Raw genomic sequence first — 25,025 nt, forward strand, 5'->3', positions numbered from 1 at the left:
CAAAGCAATGTGGCACTGGTGTAAGAATTGACATAGACCAGTGGAATAGAATGGAGAGTCCAGAAATAAACCCATACATCAGTGGCCAATTTTGGCAGCATGCTAAGTCCATTCAATGAGGAAAGAACAGTCTTTTCAACAAATGGTATTGGAACAACTTGATTTCCACATATAAAAGCATAAAGCCATACCCTTACCTCACACTATATATATACAGAAAATTAACTCCAAATGGATCAATGATCTAAATATAAAGGCTAAACTCACAAACCTCTTAGAAGAAAATATAAAGTCAATTCTTTGTACTTAAAAAAATTTTTTTACCGTTTATTTATTTTTGAGAGACAGAAAGAGACAGAGAAAGAATGGGGGAGGGGCAGAGAGAAGGAGACACAGAATCTAAAGCAGGCACCAGGTTCTGAGCAAGCTGTCAGCACAGAGCCCAAAACAGGGCTTGAACCCATGAACAGTGAAATCATGACCTGAGCCAAAGTTGGATGCTTAACTGACTGAGCCACCCAAATGCCCACCCCCCTTTTTTAGAGAGAGAGAGAGAGAGAGAGAGAGAGAGAGAGAATGCACGTGAGCTGGGGAGAGGACAGAGGCAGAGAGATGGAATCTTAAGCAGGCTCCACACTCAGTGGGAAGCCCAATGTAGGGCTCCATCCCATGACTCTGGAATCATGACCTGAGCCAAAATCAAGACTTGGATGCTCAACTGACTGAGCCACCCAGCACCCCAATTCTTTGTGCTTTTGGATTGGATTCTTAGATATGACAGCAAAACTATGGTCAACCAAAGAAAAAATAAAGTGGACTTCATCAGAATTAAAAACTTGTGCATTTAAAGACTTTATCAAGCAAATGAAAAGATTCTATAGAATGGGAGAAAAATTTGCAAATCATATATCTGATCAAAGGTTAATATCCAGAATATAAAGAATTACAATTCAACAACACAAAGATAAACAACCCAGTTTTAAAAAGGGCAAAGGGCTTGAATAGACATTTTTCCAGAGAATATATACAAATGGCCAATAAGTACATGAAAAGATTCTGACCATCTTTAGTCATTAAGGAAATGCAAATAAAAATCATGAGATGCCATTTCATACCTATCATTAACTATGATAATCAGTCTTTAAAAGTAGAAGATAACAAGAGTGAGTGAGAATTTGGAGAAATTGTAATTGTTGTATATCACTAGTAGAAATAAAAAAAGTTGTAGCCATTATGGAAAACAGTGTGGTGGTTCCATTAAACAGTATTACCACCAGACCTGGCAATCTCACTTGAAGGTATGGACCCCAAAGCATTGAAAACTGTACACCAATGTGTACAATATTCATAAGAGGACAAATGTGGAATCAAATCAAGTGTCCATCAACAGATGAATACATGAAAAAAAATGTGATATATACATACAAAGGATATCATTCCATAAAGAAGAATGAAGTTTTGATACATGCCAGAACTTGTCTGACCTTGCAAACATTATGCTATGTTAGATAAGCCACACAAAACACAAATATTGCATGATTCTACTTATATGAAATATCTAGAACAGGCAAATTCATGAAGACAGAAAGTAGATCAATGATTACCATGGGGTGGGGAGGGGGAATGAGGAGTTTTAGTTTAATGGTTAAAGAGTTTCTGTTTGGGGCGATGAAAGAATCTTGGAAATTGTAGTGTTGGTTGCACGACATTTTAAATGCAATTAATGCCACTGAATTGTACACTTAAAAATGTTTAAAATGTAATATTTTATATTATACATATTTTACCACAATAAAAAATGTCTAAAGGATTGTGTACAAAATGGATCCTATCCCTAATGTAAAAACAGAAAGTCTGAAACTTCTAGAGGAAAACATAGGAGAAAAATCTCAACCACAAACATGTCTGAAATAGTTCACAAAGCATTAAAAAGAAAACAATGCTAAAATGGATGTCATTAAAATTTAAAACATCTGTTCTTCTAAAAACACTATTAAGAAAAAAGCAAGCCGGGGCGACTGGGTAGCGCAGTCGGTTAAGCGTCCGACTTCAGCCAGGTCACGATCTCGTGGTCCGTGAGTTCGAGCCCCGCGTCAGGCTCTGGGCTGATGGCTCGGAGCTTGGAGCCTGTTTCCGATTCTGTGTCTCCCTCGCTCTCTGCCCCTCCGCCGCTCATGCTTTGTCTCTCTCTGTCCCAAAAATAGATAAAAAAATTTGAAAAAAAAAATTAAAAAAAAAAAAGAAAAAAGCAAGCCAGGGTGGGAGCCAAGATGGCGGAACAGCATGGAAGTTTCTTGTGTGTCTCGCATCCATGAAATACAGCCAGACCAACACTAAACCATCTACACACCTAGAAAACTGACTGGAGGATTAACACAACAATCTGCACAACCTGAACCACAGAATTCAGCAGGTATGCGACACAGAGAGGTGAACTTGGGAAGAGAAGCCGGCAGCAGGCAGGGAGCCACTTTTGCTGGCGGAGAGAGGATAGAGACGGGGGGGGGGGGGGTGCAGAATACAGGAAAAGCACCCCTCCCCAAAAGCAGCTGGAAAGAAAGTGGAAAACTGGAAAACAGCCGCAGGGACTAAACTAAAAAGGGAGAAAGGAGAAAGGAGAGGGTTTAAATTCCATTAAGACTGTAAACAAGGGGAGTGCAAAGGCTTCAACTCTGGAGCTCGATACCTGGTGGTGCTCTGGTGGGAGGGGCGAATCCCCAGAAACAGAGTGGGGTCTGGGAGATTCTTGGGCCACACGGGGAAAAGCGGTTCCACTGCGGGAAGGACATTTGGTATAGACTGTTGAAGCCACCTGGTCCCAGCAGACCCCAGAAAACTGCCACATTCGCTGGTGCTGGAACAAGGTCCTTAAGGCTGAAGCCTGGTGCCAGATGTGTGTTGTGATTTTCCATAATCCCTGAAAAGCTGCTGCTACACTATCTCATGAACTTTTTCTGGGGCGGGTGGCACCTGGCCGCAGTCTTGGGGCACCGGCAGCAGCAGGGTCCAGCAAACGTTCCTGGGTGCAGCGGACACTCGGTCATTGCTCATTCGGCCATTGCTCATTTGGTCATTGCTCGGTAAGACCCTCCCGCAGAGGGGTGGAACCGGTCAAAGCTGCAGTCCTTCAGAAGAAAGGGCCAGGGAAAACAGCGGCATCTGAGACAAAACTCAGGAGAGAGGTACCGCCTGGGGCCTGGTCACAGAGATTGAGAAAGAGGGGAGTGGACAAAAGCTGAAGACAGAAGACAGGTGTGCGATTGACAATCGGAGAGAACAGTTTCCATACTAGAGACTGCGTAGCTGGGTGACACCATTTTCACTGCTCCTGCACATGTGCATACGCACCTATGAGCGCCACATCAATCCACCCCAGTAGCCTAGCAGCGCCATCTAGTGGAGAGCAGAGCTGTTACACTGAGCCCCGCCCAACGGGGCCAACCTCGCTCTTTAGGAACACAAGTCTCACCGCCAGCTTAGTTTATGCACTATAAAGCGCTACATAGTCTCACTTCTAGGGGAAAATGAAGTAATTTCAGTCCTATTTCAATCTGTTAGCAGATCCATCAATTCAATTTTCTTTCTTTTTTTTTCTTTTCCCTTTACACTACTTTTCTTTTTCTTGAACGCAGAAAGAGAAATATTTCATTTTTACTTTCAATATCTATTAAAATTTTTTTCTTTAATTTTTTACTATATTTTTTGCTTTTTTGTAAATTTTTTCAAATTTTATTTTACTTCCATCATTTTATTTTAGTCTACTACAGTGTATTCACTTTTCAAATTTTCAAACAATTTCTTTCTTTGTTCTCTTTTTTCAATACCTCATTTCTTTTCTTTTTCTTAAATACAGAAGAGAAAAAATCATTTTTATTTTTAATTTTTATTAAAAATATTTTTCTTTAATTTTTTTCTACTATATTCTTTACTATTGTGTAAATTTTTTCAGATTCAATTTTACTCCCATCTTCTAATTTTAGTCTACTTCAGTGTACTCATTTTTTCAAATTCTCAAACTATTTCCTCCCCCCCTTTTTTTTTCTTCTAATTTATCAAACCACTTACAACACCCAGACCAAAACACACCTAGGATCTAGCATCATTTATTCGATTTTGTGTGTGTGTGTTGATTTTTAAATTTTAATTTTTATATTTTTAAAATTTTAATATTTTTTATGTTAATTTTTTTCACCTCATTAATTCCTTTTCTCACTTCAAAATGACGAAAGGAAGGAATTCACCCCAAAAGAAAGAGCAGGAAGAAACAATAGCCGGGAATTAACCAACACAGATACAAGCAAGATGTCTGAACCAGAATTTAGAATCATGATAATAAGAATACTAGCTGGAGTCAAAAATAGATTAGAATCCCTTTCTGTGGAGATAAAAGAAGTAAAAGCTAGTCAGGATGAAATAAAAATTGCTATAACTGAGCTGCAATCTCAAATGCATTCTGCGGCGGCAAGGATGGGTGAGGCAGAACAGAGAACCAGCTATATAGAACACAAACTTATGGAGAATAATGAAGCAGGAAAAAAAAAAGAGGGAGATTAAGGCAAAAGAGCACAATTTAAGAATTAGAGAAATCAGTGACTCATTGAAAAGGAACAACATCAGAATCATAGGGGTCCCAGAAGAGAAAGAGAGAGAAATAGGGGTAGAAGGGTTATGTGAGCAAATCATAGCAGAAAACTTTCCTAACCTGGGGAAAGACACAGACATCAAAATCCAGGAAGCACAGGGGACTCCCATTAGATTCAACAAAAACCGACCATCAACAAGGCATATCATAGTCAAATTCACAAAATACTCAGGCCAGGAGAGAATCATGAAAGCACAAGGGAAAACAAAGTCCTTAACTTACAAGGGAAGACAGATCAGGTTTGCAGCAGACCTGTCCACAGAAACGTGGCAGGCCAGAAAGGAGTGGCAGGATATATTCAGTGTGCTGAATCAGAAAAATATGCAGCCCAGAATTCTTTATCCAGTAAGGCTGTCATTCAAAATAGAAGGAGAGCTTAAAAGTTTCCCAGACAAACAAAAATTAAAGGAGTTTGTGACCACTAAACCAGCCCTGAAAGAAATTTAAAGGGGGACTCTCTGAGGGGAGAAAAGATGAAAAAAACCAAAAACTAATAATAAAGACCAAAAGCAACAAAGACTAGAAAGGACCACAGAACACCAACAGAAACTCCACCTCTACAAACATCATAATGGCAATAAATTCATAGCTTTCAGTACTCACTCTAAATGGCAATGGACTCAATGCTCCAATCAAAAGACACAGGGTAACAGAATGGATAAGAAAACAAGATCCATCTATATGCTGTTTACAAGAGACCCACTTTAGACTTAAAGACACCTTCAGATTGAAACTAAGGGGATGGAGAACCATCGAGCATGCTAATGGTCAACAAAAGAAAGCCGATGTAGCCATTCTTATATCAGACAATCTAGGCTTTAAAATAAACACTCTATCAAGAGATGCAGAAGGGCATTATATCATAATCAAGGGGTATATAGACCAAGAAGACCTAACAATTGTAAACATTTATGTGCCAAATGTGAGAGCACCCAAATATATAAATCAATCACAAACATAAAGAAACTCATCGATAGTAATACCATAATAGTAGGAGACTTCAACACCCCACTCAGTTATGGACAGATCATCTAATCAAGAAATCAACAAGGAGACAATGGCTTTAAGTGACACACTGGACCAGATGGACTTAACAGATATATTCAGAACATTTCATCCTAAAGCAGCAGAATATACATTCTTCTCCAGTGCACATGGAATGTTCTCCAGAATAGACCATATACTGGGACACAAATCAGCCCTCAGCAAGTACAAAAAGTTCAAGATCATACCGTGCATATTTTCAGACCACAATGCTATGAACCTCGAAATCAACCACAAGAAAATAATCTGGAAAGGTAACAAATACTTGGAGACTGAAGAACATCCTACCAAAGAATGAATGGGCTAAGCAAGAAGTGAAAGAGGAAATTAAAAAGTATATGGAAGTCAGTGACAATGATAACACCACAACCCAAAACCTCTGGGATGCAGCAAAGGTGGTCATAAGAGAAAGTATATAGCAATCCAGGCCTTCCTAAACAAGGAAGAAAGATCTCAGATACACAACCTAACCTTATGCCTTAAGGAGCTGGAAAAAGAACAGCAAGTAAAACCCAAAACCAGAAGAAGACAGGAAATAATAACAATTAGAGCAGAAATTAATGCTATCAAAAGTAAAACAAAACAAAACAAAAAACCACCACAACAAAAAAAACATAGAACAGATCAATGAAACCAGAAGCTGGTTCTTTGAAAGAATTAACAAATTGAGAAACCACTAGCCAGTTGGATCAAAACGAAAAAGGAAAGGACCCAAATAAATAAAATCAAGAATGAAGGAGGAGAGATCACAACCAACACAGCAGAAATAAAAACAATAATAAGAGAATATTATGAGCAATTATATGCCAATAAAATGGGCAATTGGGAAGAAGTGGACAAATTCCTAGAAACATATAACTAGTGAAACTGAAACAGGAAGAAATAGAAAATTTGAACAGACCCACAACCAGTAAGGAAATCGAATTAGTAATCAAAAATCTGCCAAAAACCAAGAGTCCAGGGCCAGATGGCTTTCCAGGGGAGTTCTACCAAACATTTAAGGAAGAGTTAACACCTATTCTCTTGAAACTGTTCCAAAAAGTAGAAATGGAAGGACAACTTCCAAACTCTTTCTATGAAGCCAGCATTACCTTGATTCCAAAACCAGACAGAGACCCCACTAAAAAAGGAGAACTATAGACCAATTTCCCTGATGAACATGGATGCAAAAATCCTCAAAAGATATTAGCCAACCGGATCCAACAATACATTAAACAAATTATTCACCACGACCAAGTGGGATTTATACCTGGGATGCAGGGCTGGTTCAATATCTGCAAAACAATTAAGGTGATTCATCACATCAATAAAAGAAAGGACAAGAACCATATGATCCTGTCAATTGATGCAGAGAAAGCATTTGACAAAATACAGCATCCTTTCTTGATAAAAACCCTCAAGAAGGTAGGGATAGAAGGAGCATACCTCGAGATCATAAAAGCCATATATGAATGACCCAACACTAATATCATCCTCAATGGGGAAAAACTGAGAGCTTTCCCCCTAAGGTCAGGAACAAGACAGGGATGTCCACTCTTGCCACTGTTAGTCAGCATAGTGTTGGAAGTCTTAGCCTCTGCAATCCCACAACACAAAGAAATAAAAGTCATCCAAATCGGCCAGGAGGAGGTCAAACTTTCACTCTTCGCAGATGACATGATACTCTATATGGAAAACCCAAAAGATTCCACCAAAAAACTGCTAGAATTGATTCATGAATTCAGCAAAGTGGCAGGATATAAAATCAACGCATGCACAGTAATTGGTTGCATTCCTATACACCAACAATGAAGTGACAGAAAGAGAAATCAAGGAATCGATTCCATTTACAATTGTACCAAAACCCATAAAATACCTAGGAGTAAATCTAACCAAAGAGGTGAAAAATCTATACGCTGAAAACTACAGAAAGCTTATGAAAGAAATTGGAGAAGACATAAAAAAAAAATGGAAAAAGATTGCATGCTCCTGGGTAGGAAGAACAAATATTGTTAAAATGTCGATAGTACCCAAAGAAATCTACATATTCAATATAATCCCTATCAAAATAACACCAGCATTCTTCACAGATCTAGAACAAATAATCCTAAGATTTGTATGGAACCAGAAAAGACCCTAAATAGACAAGGCAATCTTGAAAAAGAAAACCAAGGCAAGAAGCATCACAATCCCAGACTTCAAGCTATACTACAAAGCTGTAATCATCAAGACAGTATGGTACTGGCATAAGAACAGACACTCAGATTAAAGGAACAAAATAGAGAACCCAGAAATGGACCTACTAATCTTTGACAAAGCAGGAAAGAATCTCCAGTGAAATAAAGACACTCTCTTCAGCAAATGGTGCTGGGAAAACTGGACAGCGACATGCAGAAGAATCAACCTGGACCACTTTCTTACACCATACACAAAAATAAACTCAAAATGGATGAAAGACCTAAACGTAAGGCAGGAAGCCATCAAAATCCTTGAGGAGAAAGCAGGCAAAAACCTCTTTGATCTTGGCCACAGCAACTTCTTACTCAACACGTCTCCAGAGGCAAGGGAAACAAAAGCAAAAATGAACTACTGGGACCTCATCAAAATAAAAAGCTTGTGCACAGCAAAGGAAACAATCAACAAAACTAAAAGGCAACCAACAGAATGGGAGAAGATATTTGCAAATGACATAGCAGATAAAGGGTTAGTATCCAAAATCTATGAAGAACTTATCAAACTCAACACCAAAAAACAAATAATCCAGTGAAGAAATGAACAAAAGACATGAATAGACACTTCTCTAAAGAAGACATCCAAATGGCCAACCAACACATGAAACAACATCACTCATAATCCGGGAAATACAAATCAAAACCACAATGAGATACCACCTGACCCCTGTCAAAATGACTAACATTAACAACTCAGGCAACAACAGATGTTGGTGAGGATGCGGAGAAAGAGGATCTCTTTTGCATTGTTGGTGAGAATGCAAGCTGGTGCAGCCACTCTGGAAAACAGTATGGAGGTTTCTCAAAAAACTAAAAATAGAACTACCCTATGGCCCAGAAATTGCACTACTAGGCATTTATCCAAGGGATACAGGTATGCTGTTTCGAAGGGTCACATGCACCCCCATGTTTATAGTAGCACTATCAACAATAGCCAAAGTATGGCAAGAGCCCAGATGTCCATCGATGGATGAATGGATAAAGAAGGTGTGGTATATATATACAATGGAGTATTACTCTGCAATCAAGACGAATGAAATCTTGCCATTTGTAACTACGTGGTTGGAACTGGAACTACGTGAATTTCACTTAGTGAAATTAGTCAGAGATAGACAAAAATCCTATGACTTGACTCATATGAGGACTTTAAGAGACAAAACAGATGAACATAAGGGAAGGGAAACAAAAATAATATAAAAACAGGGAGGGGTCAAAACGGAAGAGACTCATAAATCTGGAGAACAAACTGAGTGTTACAGGGGGGTTGTGTGAGGGGAGATGGGCTAAATGGGTAAGGGGCACTAAGGAATCTACTTCTGAAATCATTGTTGCACTATGTGCTAACTAATTTGGATGTAAATTAAAAAAAATAAATAAAACAAGTTAAAAAAAAACAAAAAAAAACAAAAAATACCCAAAAACAAAATAAAAAGAATGATATGTAAAAAAAAAAAAAGAAAAGAAAAGAAAAGAAAAGAAAAGAAAAGAACAAAGGAAGCCGCATACTGGGAGAAATTGTTTTTGGAAAAGAATGATATGTAAAAAAAAAAAAGAAAGAAAGAAAAAAGCAAGTCACATATTGGGACAAATTGTTTTTAATGCATGTACTAACCAAAAATTTGGTTCCAGAAGATATAGAGACATGACACAACTCAATAATAAAGGGACAAACAATCCACTTAACAATAGCCAAAATATTTAAAGACACTTCCCAGAAAGTTAAGCAATAAATACATGAAAATATGTTCAACAGCATTGGTCATCAGGGAAATACAAATAAAATCACAAGGATGGATATATATACATATATATACATACACACACACACACATATATATATATATATATATACACACACACATATATATACACATATGTATACACACACACACACACACACACACACACACACATATAACATAACTGTTAGAATGATTACAATTTTGTTGGGGTGGGAGTTAAACTCCAGGATCTACCCTTTGAGATCATGAGACAGTAGTAGTCTTTTGTTTTAAGTTTATTTATTAATTTTGAGAGAGAGAGACAGAGACAGAGAGAGAGACAGAGAGAGAATGAGCAGGGAAGGGGCAGAGAGAAGGAGCGAGAGAACCTTAAGTAGGCTCTGCGCTGTCAGCATGTAGCCCGACAGGGGGAATCAAACCCACGAACTGTGAGATCATCACCTGAACAGAAATCACGAGCCAAATGCTTAACCAACTGAGCCACCCAGGAACCCTGGAATGATTACAATTTAAAGCTTGACAGGATCAATTGTTGGCATGGATGTGGCCTCTGGAAATCTCATAACCACAGCTGGGAATCCCTGCTGTAACATGTACAACCCCTTGGGAAAGCAATTTGGCAATTCCTTCAATGCACACTTACCATAAAGCCCAGAAATACCCTTCTTGGCCAAGTTTCACCCAGGAAAGGTGAAAATGCATCCTCACAAAGAGCTGTGTACAACTGTTCACAGAAATTTCATTCCTCATAGCCCCAAATAGGAAAATAACCCAAATGTCCACCAATAGGTGAATAAATACACAGTTGTGGAAGCTCTCATATATCTACATAATGGAACAATACATGGTAGTGAAAGGAACAAATTCTTGGTATCCCAACAATAACTTAATGTGGTGGGGGGGGGGGGGGAAAGTCGGGCATAGAAGAGTATACATACTGTATGATTTCATTTAATGGAAGTTCTAGAAAAGATAGTGAGAAGATCAGCAGTTGCATGGGGTTGGGAGTGGAGGTGGGGAGTTGATTGGAAATTATCACAGGAGAACATCTTTGGGTGATAGAAATATTCTGTATCTGGATTTTGGTAGTGGTTGTGTACGTGTATACATTTGTCAAAACTCACCACAACGTACACTTCAATTGAGTTATGCATAACATATAAATTAATAAAGATGATTAAAAAACGATGTCCTGAAACAGATGAAGCCTCCGGAACATTCTAGATTTAAGGAGGCTGAGAGAGTTAATAAACAAATGTAACGCTTGAAACTTATTTTTAGATCCAGGTTAACAAAAAAGCCATAAATAATATCTTCAGACAAAAAGATTTTTAGAAACATGTTAAACATCTTTGACCTGAGACTGAGGGTAAATGGGCAACCCTTACACAATTCCATCAAGTTTTCTGTATTTTGAAAACTTTCATAATAAAACATTTGGAAAGTAAATATGGTTTACAATAATGTGAAAAAAATCCCCAGCAAAAGGCTTGAAGCTTCCCCTAGTTGTAAACCCCTAGTTGGGTAGTGGCACCAAAGACAATTTTTAATCTTTTGAAACTTCTCTAGATTTTCCAAATGTTATATATTACTTTCATGAAAGAAATGGTTTTCATTTGAAAACTTTAAAGTTTAAGTAGCCATTTTGTTTCATGATTGCAAACCAAGACCCAAAGCAAATTTAAAGTACATGTATGCTTCTGGGTTCATATCAAACCAGGTCAAAAATATTAGTTGAGTGATTGCATGAATGAATCAGCTGTTTCTAAATCTTACACATATGCCTTATGTGAAAATGTTTCATAAGCAAAGTTGTTTTATTATTATACGTTAGTGTTCTCTACAGAAAGAAAAGTAGTGTGAAAGAAATCAAGTGATAAGAAAGATCTGCTTGTTGGATCAAAAATTATTTTCTCTTTTTGCTGAATTACATAAATGATCAAGACATTTTACATCAAAATCTGTAGGAGCTTTGCCTTTCCTCACTGCCCCATTGATACCTCTGAGTTTCGCGAAGGCTCCTTTCTCCGTGGCCCACAAACCAAGACTTGCAGAGAGAGAGCTTTTATATTCTATGCCATTTTAAGGTAACTTAATTTCTTAAAAAAAAATTTTTTTATGTTTATTTTTGAGAGAGAGAGAGTACGAGCAGGGGAGGTGCAGAGAGAGAGAGAGGGAGACACAGAATCCAAAGCAGGCTCCAGGCTCTGAGCTGTCAGCCCAGAGCCCGATGTGGGGCTTGCACCCACAAACCGGGAGATCGTGACCTGGGCCGGAGTCAGATGCTTAACCGACTGAGGCCCCCAGGTGCCCAAAGGTAACTTAATTTCATATCTATTACTCGAAAGCTGCAGAAAGTGGGCTATATTGATATTTATCGCTCCTTCAGGTACTTCTATTAAGATCTCTTTATGTTGACTTTTATTTTTTCATGGAATCTTCCACTCAAGAAGCATTTATGAAGTATCTATCATGTTCTAGACAGTATTGTAGGCACTGAGAATTCACTGATCAAAAAGATATATGACCCTTCTCACACCATACACAAAAATGAGCTTGAAATGATTCATAGCCTAAATGTAAGAGCTACAACCATAAAACTCTTAGATGAAAATATAGGAAAAAATCTTCATGACCCTGGACTAAGCAAAGCCTTCTTATGTACAACACCAAAAGCACAAGTGACACAATAAAAAAATAGATAAATTTGACTTCATCAAAATTAAAAACTTTTGCACTTCAAAGAACATTATCAGGAAAATGAGAAGACAGTTCACAGAATGGGAGAAAATATTTGTGAATCAAAAATATGACAAAGGACATATATCTACAATATATAAAGAGCTCATACAACTCAATAATAAATAGACAAATAGCCCAATGTGCAAAGGATCTGAAAGACAGTTCTCCAAAGGAGATCTACAAATGGCCAATAATGACACAAATCATGGTTAACATCATTAACCATCAGACAAATGCAAGTCAAAACCACAGACCCACTAGGATGGCTATAATCAAAACAGGCAATAACAACTGTTGGTGGGGAGGAAAATTATAAGCCCCACACACTAATGGTAGAGATGTATAGCCGCTTTCAAAGAAAGTTTCTCAAATGCTGACACATCATAGAGTTAACCATTTGACCCGGCAGTTCCACTCTTGGGTATATAGTAAAGAGAAATGCAAACATATGTCCATACAAAAACTAGTACGTGAAAGTTCATAGCAGCATTGTCCATAATAGTCCCAAAGTAGAAACGTCCCAAATATCCATCATCTGATGAATAAATAAATTAAATATACATCCATACAGTGGAAGTTCCAACATGGATGAATCTTGAAAACACTACGCTAAGTCACAAAAAAACCACAGTAGATGATTCCACTTGTGTGACATGTCCAGAAGAGGCCAATTTTAGAAGACAGAAAGTAGATGAATGGTCAGCAAAGAATGCCAGGAGTTAGGGGTGAAGGTGGATGCGGAGCAGTTGGGCAGAAATGGGGAGCAACTGCTAATAGGTATGCATTTTCTTTAGCGATGATAAAAATGTCCTAACATTGTGGTGATGGTTGCACAGCTCTGTGAATACACGAAAAAACATTGAATTATCTACGGGTAAGTGGGTGAATTATATGACATGTGAATTGTATCTTAATAAAGTTGTTATCTTTTGAAAAGGGTACAGGAAGACTCTGTCTTCATAATAGAAATTCATAACTAAGATGTCTGAATGTCATGGTAGGGAAACAGAGCAAATAACAAACAAGCGAATAAATACACCATGTAATTTTTTATTTTGGTAAATACCAGGGAAATAACAGAACAGGGCAGGGGGAGAGGGCTCATTTAAAGTGGATGGCCAGGAAGAGCCTCTAAAAGGCGGGTGTGGGAGCCACAATGATTGGAAAGGTAAGACCTACAAATATACAGGCCAAGTAAGTACAGATTCTTAAAGCCTGTTTCATTGCAACTCTTAGGAGAAATATGGCTTTCATCCTGATACAGCGAACACAACTGAAACTCTGTGGAAAACAGAAATAAAGATCTAAGACTTCATTATTAATTCAGTTAATGGTTAATTCAGTACATATTCAGTTAATGGATGGGAGACGGTATAACTAATTCAAAATAGCAAATGATTTAACGGCTTTGGAAAGCAGTTAAAGTCCACACGTACAGAGCACCTGCCATTCTCACACCCAGGCACCTTCCCTTTGGCTCGGTCTCTGTGGGAAGCTGCCAAAGCCCCAGATGAACAGTGCTGGCAACGGGGATGTTATGAATATTGCACAAAATAAAATTTATCCAATGGTCGCCAGAGCGGTGCAAAATCTGGAGAGCCTGACAGTATGCTTAGTCACACGGCAGCTTTGCCAGTTGGGAGAGTAGGGTACCGACAGACATTCATGATGTGAATATCAGGGTGATGAAATTCGTTTGGACATGCGTGGTCAAAATGTAATTAGGGGGAATTGATCCATTTCAGCAAAGACTAGTTCCCAATGGTACGTGCCCCCACTTGGACTCTGGGCACCGCGTACTGTTGAAACAGCCCTGATCTGAGGCGGCACCGAGTGTAGATTGCTCCAGAATGCAGACGCCATGAAAGTCAGAGAAACAGCTCTAGGAAGCCCCAACCTGCAGGTAGAAATCTAGGTTTCCATAGCGGTGTCTTGCCCTGCCTCCACGGACCAGGACACCACGCTGCTGGGAACAGGACAATGTTTTGTGCTTTCTTTGGAGCTCAAATTATATATTTTTTTTTAATATTTATTTTTGAGAGAGCGCAAGCAGGGGAGGGGCAGAGAGAGGGGGACAGAGGATCCAAAGCAGGCTGTGCACTGAGAGCCGTGAGCCGGATGCGGGGCTTGAACTCATGACCCTCAAGATCATGACCTGAGCTGAAATCGGATGATCAACCAACCGAGCCACCTAGGTGTCCCTGGAGTTCAGTTTCTCTTTAAGATGAATAAAATAGGGGCACCTGGGTGGCTCGGTCGATTAAGCGTCTCACTTTCTCACTTTGGCTCAGGCCATGATCTCACGGTTTGTGAGTTCGAGCCCCGCGTCAGGCTCTGTGCTGACAGCTGGGAGCCTGGAGCCTGCTTCAGATTCTGTGTCTCCCTCTCCCTCTGCCCTCCCCTGCTCGTGCTCTGTCTCTCTCTCAGAAAATAAATAAACGTTAAAAAAACATTTAAAATGGGTAAAACAATGTATCCACTGACATTCTTTGGAGAAATTAGAAAGGATTCATTTACAAACAAAATAAAAAAAACTGAGGTTGTGTTAGAACAGAGAACAGTATTTTATGCTTAGTTCTGTAGGTTCCTCTGAGGAAAGGTATTTCATATGCTTTGCTTCCTTACCTTCAAATTACCCCTTGTCACAGGCATGGAAAGCAATTCACACGCATGCTCCACTCCAGTCACGCAGGTAACAAAGTGCTGTCTAAAGAAATGTTTCCTTTTTTTTAAAATAGGCTCCATGCTCAGCATGGAGCCCAATGCGGGGCTTGAACTCACCACCTGGAGATCAAGACCTGAGCTGAGATCGAATCGGACGCTTAACTGAGTTACCAGGTGCCCCTCAAAGAAATATTTAAAATGAGGATCTGCGTATACTATTTTTATTAAATGAAACGCTGCTTTCCACAGAATCTAATATAAATTTAAATTTTCAAAACATGTGACTTTAACCATAGGAGAGGGGAGGGGCCTACCGGGAGAGCAGAATTGAAGGCCTGCATATTGTATGCCAGAATAGTGGAAAGTTAGAAATGAAATTGTTAAGCAACTAAGTAAAACGTGTTCTACCTTGGCATGTATGCCTTCACAGTGCCCTGGTAGGCCAGGCTCAAATTCGGAATTCTTGGACTTGTGGAGCTTTGTTCTAGAATGTGGTGGCACAAGCAGAGCTGGCCCCTGGCTCTGCTCACCTCCCTTCTGAAGAGAAGGGAGCCATTCTGTCCAGAACCAGATGGGCCTTGTACCCCTGTGTCATTGCCCAGCTCTGACCTCACAAGGAGCGTCATTTCAGCTACTCTTAAGAGCTTGGACAGATGGCTTCAGAAGAGTCCCAGGCAGGTGTGAAAGTGGCTGGAGTCATTGATCCAGGGAATTCTAGGGTCCTGGGACCTCAGAGTGTCCCAGGGGGACAGCAGGCTTGGAGCAGGTCCCACTGACTTCACTGATTCCTTGACCCTTAGTGAGAGGTTGGGCTGGAGGAGAGCCAGAATGGCTTTTAAGCAGGTAGGCTGGGGTGAGAGCCTCTCTTGGGTCTGAGAGCAGTCCTGTTCACTGACAAATGGTTTTCTAAGTAAATTTAACCAATATTTTCCTAAAATAAGATTTTCATTGAATTAACAAAAGAGAAAAAGGGCAGGTAAGCTGTGTCATCAATTCGCGCATTACATAAAGGCAAGTTCGTCTACTGTAGACACCAGTATTGGTGAGATGCCTGAAGACTGCATTTGGACAATTTAGCCTAGAGCACTACTGTAGGTGCTCTGCAGGTGTTTGTTGAGCGTGACCCCAGATATCTAAAAGAGAAGTTGTTTCTGACTGTTATTCAGAAATATGCGCTGCCTGTGAGCTCAGCGATGTATGGTACAGTCTTGTCCTCCTTAGTCCTGGAGAGGATGACAAGCGTTTCCCAAGAAAGAATTCTTCATTGAAGTCATTCACTGACCTCCTTTAGACTCTGAACTCTAGCGAACTCCCAAAACCTTATTCTTTTTTTATTAAAAAAGTTTGTTTTAACATTTATTTATTTTTGAGAGACAGAGAGAGACAGAGCACGAGCGGGAAGGGACAGAGAGAGAAGGAGGCACAGCGTCCGAAGCAGGCTCCGGGTTCTGAGCTGTCAGCACAGAGCCCGATGCGGGGCTCGAACTCACAAACCGTGAGATCATGACCTGAGCCGAAGTTGGGTGCCCAGCGGACTGAGCCACCCAGGCGCCCCCCAAAAACCCTATTCTTAATTAAAGTGGTTCATTAAAATCACGGACCTTGATTTCTCAGACATCTAGCACCGAGCAGGGATGATTGTTAAGTGTTTTTATCACAGATTTTGCTTTAAGAACGCTGTGGCTTTCTCATGCGTTTGTACCTCTTCCAATCTAGATCAGTTTTGTCACAGAAGAGGACGGTCTATACAAAGAAGAACACTACTTACAGTTGGCAAAAATGACTTACCCTCCAGCAAATTTACCGAGCTTGAAAATGTTGTATTGCACTTCACTTCACATCTGTTTCCTCTGGAGCCTCTGTACCTTCAGCTGGGAATTTGGCCTTGGGTGACAAGAACATGGTTATCCTGTGTGGCAGATATTCTGGTTAGATACTCGGTTTCGACTCCCCTTTCTCACTTTCTAAGAGAAAAGAGAACCTAGTTTTATTTGGGGGTGTCAATGTACTGAAATAAAAGCGTATTTTTAATTTTATTTACTTTTCAAAAAGTAATTCTATTCTCTTTTACTTTAAATGAAATATTTGTTTTTAATTTTGTTTACATTTATGTATTTTTGATAGACAGAGAGAGACAGAGCACAAGTGGGGGAGGGGCAGAGAGAGAAGGAGACACAGAATCTGAAGCAGGCTCCAGGCTCCGAGCTCCGAGCTGTCAGCACAGAGCCCGACATGGGGCTCGAACTCACAAACCGCGAGATCATGACCTGAGCTGAAGTCGGATGCTCAAACGACTGAGCCACCCAGGTACCCCTTAAATGAAATATTTAAAAAATACTTAAAAATTTTAACTTTAATATTTTGAATAATTTAAAAATTAAATAAAATAATTTTAAAATATTTATTTATTTATTTTGAGAGAAAGGAAGAGAGAGAGCACATGAGTGAGGGGGAGAGAGAGAGAGACGAGAGAGAGAATCCCAAGCAGGTTCCACACTATCACTATCAGCACGGAGCCTGATGCAGGGCTTGAACTCACACACCGTGAGATCATGACCTGAGCCGAAACCAAGAGTTGGATGCTTAATTGACTTAGCCACCCAGGTACCCTGATTTGATTTACTTATTATTTTTTTTATTAATTTTAAAAAAAAATTTAATGTCTTTTATTTTTGAGAGAGAGAGAGACAGAGTGCGAGCAGGGGAGGGGCTGACAGCAAGGGAGACAGAAACCTAAGCAGGCTCCAGGCTCTGAGCTGTAAGGACGGAGCCCTACGTGGGCTCAAACCCATGAGGCTTAACCGACTGAGCCACCCAGGCACCCCTTGCTTTACTTTTTAAAAAGTAAAATTTACTTAAAATTTTGTAATTTCTATTTTTATGTAAAATATAAATGAAACATTCTATTTACATTTTATTAAAATATATTTATTAATGTCTGGTTGGGAGAAAGCACATTGACCTTGGGCTTTCACATTTTTTTCTGCCTGGATGCTGGACTGCCAGAGCCTGAACTTCCTGCTTCCCGACTTCTAACAGGAAATAAGCTAACCTGTTAGACTTTCTGTTAATCACTGCCAAAGGCATTCCTCATTTATACACTCTGTGTGAACCAAATGCCTGTTTGGCTTCAAATAAAACCACAGTGCTGCCAAATAAAATAAGACAGAAAACTCCGCAATAGATCTGGTGAATATTCAAGACTTCAATATTGAAGTCTAGTACAGTGTGGTTTTCATGGTCACTACATTTTAGTTTTTCTAAGGCTTTGAATGGCAACTCTTAGTTCAACATAATGCAGCCAGAACACGTCCCTCTTGTGCTATACAATGGAATTTATATGGAAGAGGAAGAGAATGTTTGGGGTGATAGTTACGTCTCTAAAAGAATTGTAGAAAGCATTTGGGCTTTTTCAAGGGATACAGGAGTGCTGATTCATAGGCACACACGTACCCCAATGTTTATAGCAGTGCTTTCAACAATAGCCAAATTATGGAAAGAGTCTAAATGTCCATCAACTGATGAATGGATAAAGAAGATGTGGTTTATATATACAATGGAATACTACTTGGCAGTGAGAAAGAATGAAATCATGCCATTTGCAGCAACGTGGATGGAACTGGAAGTTATTATGCTGAATGAAATAAGTCAGTCAGAGGACAGATATCATATGTTTTCACATATGTTTATGTGGATCTTGAGAAATATAACAGAAGACCATGGGGGAAGGGAAGGGGAAAAAAATAGTTACAAACAGAGGGAGGGAGGCAAACCATAAGAGACTCTTAAATACAGAGAACAAACTTAGGTTGGATGGGGGTGGGAAAGAGGGGAAAATGGGTGATGGGCATTGAGGAAGGCCACTTGTTGGGATGAGCACTGGGTGTTGTATGTAAGCCAAATTGACAATAAACTTTATATAAAAAAAAGAATTTGGGCTTTTAGAAGTGGACTGCTTTGTAATTTGATAGAATTTGGAAATTTTTAGCAAACTGCTTGGTTTATCAGGTTGTTTGCTCACCATAATATGAGTATTTATATATAAAAACTTTATCGTTTATTAAAATATATTTAATAAGTATTATTAAACAGTAATAAAATTAATATAATATTATAAATAGAAATATAAATTTATTGTAAAATTACATTATTATTTTAAATATATTTATTATTTACTTATTAGTTATAAAATCAATAAAATATTACTAAATATAAAATATTGTTTTATAAAATGAAAAATTAATAAAATATTATTGATAAACATGTTTTTAATTTACTTATTAGAATTGCCCTCCAATGCTAGGTGCAGACAATGGAGAAAAGCTGTAGAACACCAGATGGCTGGAGTTCCTTCCACATACACAAGGCCAGAGAGAGGTAGTACAGGGGGGTGTGGGGGCTCCGAGCTTCAGGGACTGAACAGCCTTCCATCCTCCTGCTCTGGACTTCTTAACTGTCTTCCATTCTCACCATCCTTCTCGAAACTCAGGAGGGTGCTGGAGTTGCTGTCATGATGTCAGAATTCCACGTAGGAGGTAAGACGATGTGGGGGCAGCACAAAAAATGGCTCAACTCACAGTCTGTCGCTCTTTTAAAGGTTTCACTTCAAAAAAGTTCCACCCAACAATTTTTATTTATATCTCTGGCCAGTCCTGGGCCCCATGCACATTCATTATAAAGGAGGTTGAAAATACAGCCCTTTGGCAGGATACCATTGCCATGAATACATTAGGGTTCCCTAAGGAAGAAGGAAGGGAGGCATATTGGATACGCTGGTAGTGGTGTCCTCACGGTCCTCTCCTTGGCCTCCACTTCCTTGGGCATTGCTCTCTGAGGCTTCCAGTTTGCCCTCTGTGGGGTCCTTCCTCAACCCAAACCCTCTTCCACCTTTCTTCCATGTCTGTAAACAAGGTGGGCCCCAGAGGCTACTCCTTCCCTGAGCTGCACAGTTTTGTAGCTCACTTCCTGCAGGTGCAGATTTGGGCTGGGAGTTCTTGGGGTTGATCATTAACAGACTGTGAATGGATGAGCTTGGGTTTCTTTGGGCATCCAGTTCCCTCAAAAACATAATCAGCTTCCAGTCGTTTTCCTTCCAATTCACCTTTTGGCACCAGTAATCATATCAAAAGTCCTTGCCCAGACACGTTTTTAATGATGGATTTATTTTAATAAATATCAAGCTAACGAGATTTTCTATTTATTTTTCTTTTAGCTTTGCAAGGCTTGTCTTCCAAGCATTAGTCTACCCAGTGAAACATAATGATTTGTACCTCAGACTCCAAGCAGAATTTAAACTGCCTGCCAAAAAAAGGTTAAGTGATCCTCACCAAAGTAAGTAGGGAAGAGTGGCAGGGAGTGGACAGAGGGAAAAAAATCTGAAAGTACCCAGAAAAGAAATACATTTAAGTAAAAGTATTATAGACCACAGAAATATAAGCCTGGTTTCTTGAGAGCACGTTGGAAATTTGCAACACCTTCTAAAATTTTTTTTAATGTTTATTCATTTTCGAGAGACAGAGCATGAGTGGGGGAGGGGCAGAGAGTGGGAGACACAGAATCTGAAGGAAGCTCCAGGCTCCAAGCTGTCAGTCCAAGGCAGGGCTCAAACCCATGAACCACAAGATAATGACCTGAGCCGAAGTCAGATGCTTAACCAACTGAGCCACCCAGTCACCCCAGAAGTATGCAAAACCTTCTAAAGAAATTGATGGTGGTAAACAGAATAATGCTCACACCCCCAAAGATGGCCAATGTTTGAATCCTGGAACCTGTGGATATGTCAAGTTACACCACAAGGGGCAATTAAAGAAGGTTGTAGATGGAATTAAGTTTGCTAATCAGCTTTTCTTGACATGGGGAGATAATCTTGTGTCATCCTGCTGGACCCAATGGATGCAAGGTCCTCAAATGGGGAAGAAGGAGACAGAACGGCCAAAAAGAGAAAGATAACATTATAAGAAAGACCTGACTGGCCATCTCTGGCTTTAAGAGAGAAGGGGCCATGAGCCAAGGAATGCAGGCAGCTTCTAGAAACTGGAAAAGGCAAGAGAGTTGATTCTGCCCTGGTACCTCCAGGAGGCACCTCAGAGATCCCATACCTTATTTTAGCCCAGTGAGACCCATTTTGAACTTCTGACTTCCAGAGTCATAAGGTAGTAAATTTCTGTTGCTTTAAAGCCACTAAGTTTGTGGTAACTTGATACAGCAGCAAATGGAAACCAATACGTTGCTCTATACAAACTAAAATATTAGAACCATCTTTGAATGTTGGAAGATGCAAGGCAAGAAACAGACTTCCCAGCAGAGACAAAGTAGACTGAGGGCAGTGTAGGATGCATGGACGGGGCTAAGTATGAGACCAGAGCAGAGGCGAGCCTCACACGTGAGGGGTCGTTACTAGTTTCTTCGAAAAGATGGCTGGGTGACTTGTCTCAGTCAAGGTGTGCTACATGCATGCATGATGCTGATGGTTCTTTTCATTTAAATTTTACAGTTAATAAGGGTGCCTGGGTGGCTCAGTCGGTTGAGCATCCGACTTTGGCCCGGGTCATGATCTCGCAGTTCTTGAGTTCGAGCCCGGCGTCAGGCTCTGTGCTGACAGCTCAGAGCCTAGAACCTGCTTTGGATTCCGTGTCTCCCTCTCTCTCTGCCCCTCCCCTGCTCATGCTCTGTCTCTTTCTCCAAAAATAAATAAATATTACAAAATTTTGTTTCAATTTTATAATTAATAAGCCAATATTGATGTATTATATGAACTAAAGTCCATACTTTTTTCTTATTTCCTTAGTATTTACCTAATGTCCTTTTTCTGTTCCAGGATCCTATCCAGGATACCACATTACATTTATCTGTCATGTCTCTTCAAGCTCCTCTTAGCTATGACAGTTTCTCAGACTTTCCTTGTATTTGGTGACCTTGACAGTGTTAAGGAGTACTATTCAGGTATATTACAGGATGCCCTTTTATTGGTATTTATCTGATGTTTTGGTCACGGTTAGACTGGGGTTATGGGCTTTGTGGGAGGAAGACCCCAGAGATAGAGGGCCATTTTCCTCACATCCCATCAGAAGTATATACTCCCAACATGACTCATCGCTGTGATGTTGCCTTGAATATCTACGAGCTGAGGGAGTATTTGTCAGTTTCCCCTCCTATAAAGTTACCCTTTACCCCCATTCCATGCTGTTCCCCTTAGAAAGATATCACTATGCACAGCTCACTCTGAAGGGCTAGGAGTCATGTTCTACCCCCTTGAAGGCTGAATACATTATTAAAAAGTTTTCTGTACAAGAAATTTGTTCATTCTTCCCTATTTATGAATTTATTCAATCATTCATTTATATTAGGATGGACTAATGGATATTTAACTTATATGTTGGGTTATAACCCAATACTCCTGTACTTATTTTTGTCACTCAGATTTTCCCAGCTTTGGCTACTAGAAGCTCCTTCAGGTGGCTTCTGTGTCCCTTGACATTATCCCATCTTTATAGGTTTTTTTAAAAAATTTTTAGCATAATACTGAGAGTTTTAATTACAGAGTATAGGTTCACTCATTAATAAATTCTTACATATAGGTGCTACTGTATGGGTCATGTCTAGGTTTTATAGTCAACATTGCAACATTGAGAATGGATGAAATCAAGAACCAATAGCGTCTACCTTTGAGAATAACAAATAAAGTGCATTCTTCCAGAATTCTACACATTATCCTTGTATTCCACCAAGGTATAAGATAAAATAAATTGAAAGCCAATGTAAGTATTTTTGTGCAAGGAATGATATGATAAAGATCATATTTATGGTATTTAGGGACATGAAAAATATGGCTAGATGGTATGGGAACAGAACTACTTGAATATCCTTTTTGAATAGGGGGAGAAAATGAAAGTTGCAATTGTGCCTCAATTTAGGCAGGGAAGAAGCTTTAAGTAAAGAGAAATGGCGAAGCAAGCCCTTTGAACTGAAAAGTACCTACTTTTATTTATTTTCAGCTCTACGTTGTGAATCGATTTCTCTTTACCTACAAGAGAAGCCAAGGACACTGAATGTTTATGACCCGGAAAATGAAACAAAGAGCAAGGTTGAATTGAACAAGTAACTGAATTGAAACAGATTTCCAATAGGGCAAAAATTTGACTGTGTTTGATCATAAGAGGAAATTTTCTGGCTTTCTGGATTTTTGCCTTCAATGCAAAAAAAGGATCAGATCACTGTTACTATCAAATTGTTTTATTGTTCATTCAAAACATGAAAATGTTTAGATTACTGTAAGAGGTTGTAAAGTATGGCAGGGACAGAAGATAATGATAGTTCTTACTGTTCATTATTTTCAATGTAACTGAGCTTTGAATAAGCCTATTGGGATTTTAAGATTTTATTTTTAAGTCATCTCTACACCCAACATGGGGCTCGAACTTATAACCCAGAGATCAAGAGTTGCATGCTTTACTGGAGGAGCCAGCCAGGTGCCCCAACCTATTGGGAATTTTTAAAATTTTTTTAAATTATTTTTTTATTTGAGAGAGAGAGAGAGACAGAGAGAGAGAGAGAGAGAGAGAGAGAGAGAGAGAGAGAGAGAATGAGCAGGGGAGAGGGGCAGAGGGAGAGAGAGAGAGAATCCTAAGCAGGCTCCACACTCAGCACAAAGCCTGACCTGAGGCTCCATCTCATGACTTGAGCTGAAATCAAGAGTTGGACACTCAATCAACTGAGCCACCCAGGCGCCCCAACCTATTGGGATTTAAAAAAATTCGTTTCCACCCAAAATCTTACTTCATTACCTACCCCCTGCAGGGCACTATAAAAATCTCAGCGTGACATTTAATACTCCGTGCAGTGATTTGATACTTGTCTCCCCAGAGCAAAAATTAAAAGCAAGCTTAAAGAAAGCTATTTTTCTGGCACAGTTACAACCAAAATTAATGTACGGTTTTGCTTATACAAACCAAGTTTGTGGCAAATTCCATGCAAGATAATGAAAAAAAGAACGATGATAAAGATAGTGCAACAAAGGAAAAGAGATAGCTGTGAGAAAACCTTAAGAGCATCTGACAGACAAATGTAATTTTCTAAATGCTGAGGATGGCTAGATTAAGGAAGTTTTAGGTTTACATTAATCTTGAGGAAAATTTTAGAGTAAAATTTTAAATACACAGATTGTGACCCATTAGAAAAGAAGTGTTTTCCTGGACTCTGTTCTGGGTCCAGTGAACAAGATGTTCTAAAATAACTGTACTTAAGAAAAATAATAAAATAGAATAATTGTATTTCATTTTTTTAAGATTTATTTCTTTATTTTGAGAGAGAGAGTGAGAGATCAGGGAAGGGGCAGAGAGAGAGGGAGAGAAAAGAATCCCAGGCACAGTTAGCACAGAGCCTGATACGGAGCTCGATCTCACAAACTATGAGATCACGACCTGAGCCACCCAGACGCCCCAACTGTATTTCTTTGCCATTAGGGTCAGGATAAATTAGAGGTGTATCAAGGCTATCATGACTCGATTTCAATAAACTATTTGACAAAAAGCCTTGGGTTATCCCTCTGGGTAAGAAGTTGATAGGCACATGGAGGTCCCTTAGGTAGGGACACAGCTGCCTAGGTAAACCACAAGTTAAAGAAACCTACCATCAGAGGTGTTGTTTCATGGCTCCTTACTAGCCCATCAGAAGTCTCCAGCAAAGCTTCTCTAGACTCCTTTCTAGGTCCTGTGCTCTTTACTATTTTTTTTTTTTTGACCGAAGGCAAAGCAAAGTTAATAAATTTTCACATACATCAGTGTTTGATTGGGTATCTCCTAGGTTAAGTGCTACATTCAAAAGCCAAAATCAGGGCGCCTGGGTGGCTCAGTCGGTTAAGCATCCGACTTCAGCTCAGGTCATGAGCTCACCCCTTGTGGGATCGAGCCCTGCATTGGTCTCTGTGCTGACAGCTCAGAGCCTGGAGCCTGCTTTGGATTCTGTGTCTCCCTCTCTCTCTTC

General features: G+C 39.5%; 1 long non-coding RNA gene across 4 annotated transcripts in view; it reads right to left on the reverse strand.

Moving 5' to 3' along the window:
- Nucleotides 1-25,025, reverse strand: part of LOC125148147 (uncharacterized) — a 122,174-nt gene that overhangs the window by 84,326 nt on the left and 12,823 nt on the right. For 2 of the 4 annotated variants that reach the window (XR_007145437.1, XR_007145439.1), the window contains exon 2: nucleotides 16,833-16,928. This is a non-coding gene — a long non-coding RNA (uncharacterized LOC125148147). Of the gene's footprint in view, nucleotides 1-16,832; nucleotides 16,954-25,025 lie in introns of all 4 variants that reach the window. The other 2 variants (XR_007145438.1, XR_007145440.1) reach the window with 1 other exon arrangement.

The sequence above is a fragment of the Prionailurus viverrinus genome, chromosome D2, assembly GCF_022837055.1.
Source record: "Prionailurus viverrinus isolate Anna chromosome D2, UM_Priviv_1.0, whole genome shotgun sequence".
Lineage (NCBI taxonomy): Eukaryota > Metazoa > Chordata > Mammalia > Carnivora > Felidae > Prionailurus > Prionailurus viverrinus.